This window comes from Silene latifolia, chromosome 4 (genome assembly GCF_048544455.1).
Source record: "Silene latifolia isolate original U9 population chromosome 4, ASM4854445v1, whole genome shotgun sequence".
NCBI classification, from domain to species: Eukaryota; Viridiplantae; Streptophyta; class Magnoliopsida; order Caryophyllales; family Caryophyllaceae; genus Silene; species Silene latifolia.
The window spans coordinates 62,430,611-62,438,165 of record NC_133529.1 but is presented as its reverse complement, the minus strand read 5'-3'; the positions used below and the strand labels follow the sequence as shown (position 1 = coordinate 62,438,165).

The 7,555-nt window shown below is 40.0% G+C and overlaps 1 non-coding gene across 1 annotated transcript; it reads right to left on the bottom strand.

The window, feature by feature from the left end:
• Positions 1-558: 558 nt before the first annotated feature.
• LOC141654586 (small nucleolar RNA R71) lies at positions 559-665 on the bottom strand. Its single transcript, XR_012548142.1, has one exon. It is a non-coding gene; the product is annotated as a small nucleolar RNA R71 (small nucleolar RNA).
• Positions 666-7,555: the final 6,890 nt, after the last annotated feature.

The window sequence follows — 7,555 nt, the reverse complement described above, 5'->3', positions numbered from 1 at the left end:
AACTTGTTACCCATTGATCTTGAAATCGAAAGAACTTTGACCAATAATAGAAGACTTGCTAGGAATAATTTGAGAGGTATTGGTGAGATTGTGGACATTCAACCAAATAACATTGAGTTCATCAACCCTTTTGCAAGAGAAGTAGAGGATAACCCAATACAAAACCCACCACAAAATCAACCCACAATGCCTAAATTTTCATCACATTCCGTACCAATCGAGGAGAACCTACCAAATGGTACTCCTACACCACAACATTTAACCGGTAATTTCATTGCCAAATCCGCATTCATACAATTGGTTGAGAGAAGTCAATTTGGAGGGATGCCTAGTGAAGACCCTCATTCTCATATGGAGACTTTTTGTGACTATTGTGATGCGATTTCTCAAACCGGAGTTACTCAAGACCAAATCCGATGGGTCTTATTTCTTTTTTCTTTGACTGGTTCTGCGAAACAATGGTTGAAGAGCCTAGATAAGGCTACTCTTGGTATTGATTCTTGGAAGAAATTGGCACTTGCTTTCTACAAGAAGTTCTATCCTCCGGAAAAGACTAACATGTTGAGAGCCCAAATCACCGGGTTCAAACAAAGGGATGAGGAATCTTTGTATGAAGCATGGGATAGATTCAAGGACACTTGTCGATCTTGTCCACACCATGGACTTAGCGAGTGGTTCCTTGTACAACAATTTTGGAATGGTCTATATGAAGACTCCCGAAATATTCTCAATATTGGATCAAATGGTATGTTCACCGAACTTGATGACAATCAAACATGGAACAAAATTGAAGAAATGGCGGTCCATAACTCACAATATAGTAGACCTCGGAAGGTTACTAGAGGAGGAAGACATGAGGTGGATTCCATTACTCAATTGGGTGCTCAACTTAGTGCTCATATTCATACCATTAATTTGAAGTTTGAGAAGGGCCGTGGCTAAACTTGAAGAGTCCTCCAAATCACCCAAGCAACATGTTAATGCTATGGTGGCATCAACATCAATTCCAAGTGGAGTATATGAGAGTTGTGGAACTTTGGGACATGACCAAGGTGAATGTAGGGGAACAAGTGAACAAGTGAATGCTTTCCAAGCATACAAAAGTGGCACCCCTTATTCCAACTATTACAATGAGAATACCAAATTCCACCCCAATATTTCATACAAAAGTCAAAATGTTCAAAACCCTCAAGCATACACCCCACCTCCAATGAGAAACCAAGCTCAAAGACCTTTTTACAATCAAAACCAAAGTTATCAAAATCAACCTCCATACAATCAAACAAATGACCAAGGTTTTGATGTTCAAAAAGCGGTCCTCCAAATGCAAAAGAACCAGCAAGAATTTTTCACTCAAATGCAAAAGGATAGCCAAGCAAAAGACATCACCATCAACAACATACTAGCTCACACAAAGATGTTGGAAACCCAAATGTCTCAATTAGCATCTTCTAGTTCTCAAAGACAAAAGGGGCAATTACCACCTCAAGGTAATCCCCCAAGACATGAGTCGGTGAGTGCCATCCATTTGAGGAGTGGTACAAGGTATGTAGGGCCGAAGAGGCCCATTGATGAAGATGTTATGAATGCTAGTGACAAGGAAAGAGTTGAAAACTCTAAGAAAGAAGAAGAACCCACCACCATTCAAGAAGTTTCAAAGAAGAAGAATGAAGAGAAGGCTAAGGAGAAAGAGCCTATTGTGATTAGACTTCCATTTCCAAGTCGTCAAGCTAAGCCTAAGTTCGATGAATAACTTGGAAATTTCATGGAGATTGTGAAGAACTTGGAAGTCTCAATCCTATTCACAGAATTAATTAATCATGTTCCGGCCTATGCGAAATACATGAAAGATATTCTTACAAAGAAGAAATCCATCCGGAAGCTAGAGACTATTGCGTTCACTAAGGTGAGTAGTGTCATCCTACAAGGAAGTTCACCTCCAAAACTCAAGGATCCGGGAAGTTTCTCTATTCCATGCACCATTGGCGACACTACAATCAACAAAGCTTTATGTGAAATTGGAGCAAGTGTAAGTGTCATGCCATACTCGGTATGCAAGAGGCTAGGAACGGGAGAACTCAAGTGCACTAATATCACACTTCAAATGGTGGATCGATCAACGAAGACACCTTTAGGGGTATGGGAGGATGTGCCGGTAAGAATTGGCAAGTTCTTCATCCCGGTGGACTTTGTTATTGTTGACATGGAGGAAGACTCAAACATTCCTATCATTTTAGGAAGACCATTCTTACACACCGCGGGAGCGGTTATTGATGTGAAACATGGAGAGCTCACACTTGAAGTGGGAGATGAAACAATCACTTTTAACCTTGACAAGACAATGAGAGCTCCCCGCTTACATGAGCCATGTTTCATGATCGATCATTATAGCCGAGAAAGTGATAGGAAGAAGTTGGCATCTCAATGCAAAGGACAAGCTATGGGTAAAGAATCACCACCCATATGGGAGAAGAAAGTGGATAATCTCCAATATGCTCCATCCAAATAGCAAGAGAGTTTCAACAAGAATGAGAGCTTGAATAGCTCACCACCACTCATGACAAGAGAAGAAGAAGGCCTCGTTGGCCATAATGACAAGAAGGAAGAGGAGTTGTTCTCATCAACTCATGATACTATTGGGAAGCAAGCTAATGAAGTATGCGGTTTATGGGATGATGAGTTCGAAGGATTAGTCAATCCTTATATTGGCAATGCTATGACCGTGGACCAAGGCTTCGGTGACCATTTCCACTCAAGTCACCACAATGAAGAACACAATGTGCAAAGGTCTATTGAAGATCTTTATAATGACAATGAACAAGCCTTCGACTACTTCTTCAAGGTGTTGAGCAACATCAACAACACCTTGGCTATGCCCCCTTGACATCTCATACATGAATGAGTGTTTGGTGGAGTCCTACCTAAACCACCATTTGTAAATATTCTAACCCCTTAACTAGCACTTTACTTATTGTATTGCATTTTTTGTCAATTTTTGGATTTACCATTGTACTTTGATCAAGATTATCTTATCATTTTGAGAGAAAGTGAAGGAGGGACTTAAATGTTTCTTGATGTGTAGTGCTTTGACTTAGTGTAGGGATAACAATTGCCTAGGCTATCCAAGCCTTCGTAGTGTCCCCACAATTAAGACAAAAGGAAGGAAGACGGAATGACTTGGGTTATGAAAATACCCACGGGTGGAACTGAACCCGTGAGGTATAGGAGCAATATGAGCGTCCTCAAAAGAACCCGCTCGTCCTGGCTGAAAATCCGAGCGTCCTGACTGAAATACGCTCGTCCTGGCAGAGCTGAAAAAGAAAAATTTGCACTAGGTATGAATCCGAGCGTCTCCTCAGGAATCCGCTCGTCTCAAACAAAAGACGCTCGTCTCAGTAAAGATCCGCTCGTCTTGGTTATATCAGAATCTGGGATTTCACCCTGACCTTGAATACGAGCGTCCTCAAAGGAATCCGCTCGTCCCCATACAGCAATACGCTCGTCTTCTGCTGAAGACGCTCGTCTCAGCATGGGTTACATTTTATAAAACTGACTGGGCAACAATCCGAGCGTCCCGTGCTGCAGACGCTCGTCTCCCTCTGCTGCAATTCAAAAACATGGGATTAAAACCCCCTTTCCCATTTCATTTCATTCATTCAAAACATAAACACACCCTCAAAACCCTGAAAACCCTCAATTCCTCCATCTATAAAAATCAATTTTCCCAACCAAATTCACCCAAATCAATTCCAAACATCCCCAAAGCTCAAACAGATCACTCCTCTATCAACAAAAAGCCATTCAAACATCCAAATCCTCAAAAATTGAATCGATTTTCTAGGGTTAAAGGCAAATTTCAAAAATCCTAAATCGATTTGGGTTTTATTGAAGCTTGAGGATACTAGAAGAATTCAAGCAAATCATTGGTTGTTGATACATACAAGGAGAAGAACAATGGCTAGGACCAAAGGTGGAAGCAAGGTACCCACAAAACCAAACCTTTCCAAAAGGCAACAAGCACTTCAAGTTTCCAAGGCTTTGGTGGTTCAACAAGCAAGAATGGAAACTCAAGAAACTCCTATTCCTATGGTGGAAGCTACTACTTCTATCCCGGTTATTGAGCAACTAGAAAAATATCCGGAGGTAACTTTCACATCCGATTCTCATAGGAAAAATTTTGTGTCTCTTGCTAAGAAATCGATTTTACCCACCAAGTTTATTTGCCAAGATGCCTTGACCAAATTGGGTGTCCTTGAAAGAACCAAGAATTTCTCTGAGTCTATGGGGTTGCTTACATTGTTTAATATGCAAGAATTGACCTACCGCTCCCTCATCTTGGAATTTCTAAGTTCATTGAAAGTTACAAAGGTGGAGACTCGAACAAATATTGAATTCCGCCTTGAGAATGTGGATAGGACGATGTCCTTTAATGAGTTTGGCAAAGTTTTCGGTCTTGATAATGACTCGACTTATGTGAAGAAACCTTCAACAAAATATGATCCCACCCCTTTGTGGAAAGATATTACCGGGAGGAAATTCGAGTCCTTCCATGAATGTCGTGCCCTTTATGTTCATCACCCAGGCATAAGGGTGTGGCACAAGGTTGTGGGAAATACTCTTATTGCTAGGAAGGGGACTAATCACTTCACCGAACTTGATTTCATTGATGTGATCATTATTTGCGCACATTTAGTCCCCTAATTGAACCTATTTTGCATACTTTTATAACATTTCATGGCCATTTTATCCGTCAAACCTTTCCTATTTGCTTTTCTATCGCATTTCATATGTTTTGTAGAAAAGGAGATAATAAGGCGGAAATTCCCGTCTTTCGTGCATATTTGGAAGTTATTTGACGATGTTGGATGGACTTGTATGAAGAGGAAGCGAGAACTAAAGACCAATCGTACAAGAATAAAAAGAAAGTGAAGAAAAAGGATTCTGTGACAGAAGACGGGCGGATTCACCACAAGACGCCCGTCCTGAAGTGACAACCCGTGCATCCCAGCAGCAAAGACGCCCGGATTCCTCCAGAGAACCCGAGCGGATTCCCTTGAAGACGCACATCTTCCCCTGCTACAATCCGAGCGTCCCGAGACCAATCCGCTCGGATTCCTTTCCAGCAACTTTTGTGTTCTTCTTGTTCTATGAAGGATGCCCATCCTTCCAAAAAGACCGGCGTTTCCTTAACTAGGGACTTAATCGTCATTTAAGCCCTTAGTTAACCCTAATTCCTACACCTAATCCCCACTATATGTACCCCATTTGTAATAATCAAACGGAGGAGTTTTATTAGATTATCAAGTTTTATTAGATTAGAATCAAGTTTCCTTAGATAAAAAAAGCTCTCTTAGTAGGAAATTCTCTTAGATTAGATTAGGAGTAGATTAGAATAGATTAATCTCAATCTTTCCACAAAATTACACATTAATCTCTCCTTAATTATTATTCAAGTTTATTATTCAAGTTTATTATTGGGTAATTGAAGATTATTGGGTTATTATTGGAGGATTGACAACCCTTCATCAATCAATCAAGTTTCTTCTATTATTCTTTGCATTATTATTTTGGAATCATCTCAAGTTTGGTATAATCCCTTTACTCTTTACTCTTTATTGTTCATCTCTTCATTCTCTTATCATGTTTACACTTGTTGTGATGATTGACACCATTAATGACATGTTTCCCATGATAATGAGTGAGTAGTTCTTTGGCTAGGATTAATGGGTAATTAGGGGAGACCAACATGGGATTGATTCATGCTTAATCTAATATGTTTTCATAATTAAATTGCTTGCTTGTTGTGATGTCAACTTTATGCACATGTTATGTTTGATGAAATGCCAAGCCTATGAATCCTTGCATTTACAACCATCTCTTATCTATTCAACTTGACTTGTAAGACATAAACCAACTCGAGTCTTGTTAGACCATGCATAAAATTTGATTAGGAGGAAAGTAAGTCGACTTGTAGGTGTTGTACAATCTAATCGATTCGGCTCCGGGACCCAACTCTTCCTAAGAACCGTAAGATATAAACCAACTCGGTTTCTCCGCAACTTTAATTGCTTGCAACTTTGTGAACATGTTTGTATGATCAACACCATGAATCCCCTATGACCCCATGATATCCTAGCACTTTTAATCATTTGTTTACATCCTTCCTTTTATTGCTTGTTTTACTTTATTGCTTGCATTAGTTTAGAACACAACTACAAACCCAAATCAATTGTGACACTAGCATAAATTGAAATAGATAGACTTAGAACCCAAAGCACACCGTCCCATGGATCGACCTCGACTTAACCACTAACTAGTTGTTTGTTGAGTATTATAAATGTGTTTGATTGGATGTGACCCGACGACATCACCCACATCAAAATGGCGCCGTTCTGTCGGGATGGTGCTATGTGATTAAGTTCTTACTTGTTTGTCTATTTTGATTTTGCTTTCACCTTGAGGAACTTGTTCCTCAAGGATTGTTCTTACCATTTTTGTGTAGTTTCCATGCTTGTAGTTATTTCCTTGTCTTAGCTATGATGGCTCAAGACTTGATATATGGAGTATGTGGTGGATCTTTTGAGTATGACTATGGGTATGGGGAGTTTGAGGAGCAAGTCAACACAAACCTACCTTATTATTTGTACAATGAAAATCCTAACCACTACCCCAACTTTTCCCACCAAAATCACCACATCCAATATCAACAACCACCCACCCAAAACTCACTTTGCAACCAATTCCAAATGCCACAATACAACCACTTTCACACTTACCCACAACAAGAAGATGAACCCATTAAAAATGTGATTCTCCAAATGATGGGAGAGCAACAAAACTTCTTCAAACAAATGCTAGAGGAGAGCCAAAAGAGGGACAATGTTCTTCAAGGCATTGTTGCCCAAAGTGAGGAATTGGAGATTCAAATCTCCCAAATGAAAGAATCCCAAACAACCACTCCTCACCATCCCTTGGACATTGATCATGAATGTGAATTTGAAGTAGTAACTTTTGACATGGAAAGTGAGAAATGGGAAGAGCCAATCCCCTTGAGCTCTTGTGACTATGAAAGTGTTGTGTTCGATGAGGAAGACATGAGGTTGAGTAAGCCAAGTATTCTTAGCCTTTGTGAGTATGAGGGTGTGTCCTTTGAAGTGAATATTGAGATGTTGGAGAAAGAGTTAAATGAAGCCCCCATTTATGATTCATATGAAGATAGCAACAATGATGATGAGCCTAAGGGATGGACTCGTAATATCACCTTGCTTGAGGAGCCTATCCTTGAGACATTTGAGATACCCTATCATGATGAAGAACGTCCTTCCCCTATTCCTCATGAAGACCACTTGACACCTATCATGGAGCCAATGATCATTGAAGAGGATATGGTAGACCTTCTTCAAAAGGCCAAAGCATCGTACAAAAGCTACTTGGTGAAAAAGCTCAAAGAGAAAATTGCTCGTGAAGCCACTTGTGAAGATTTGGCATCCACAATGACAACTTCTAAGGAACTCGATCATCAATGCCATGAAAATTCTCCTTCCATCTTTATTTT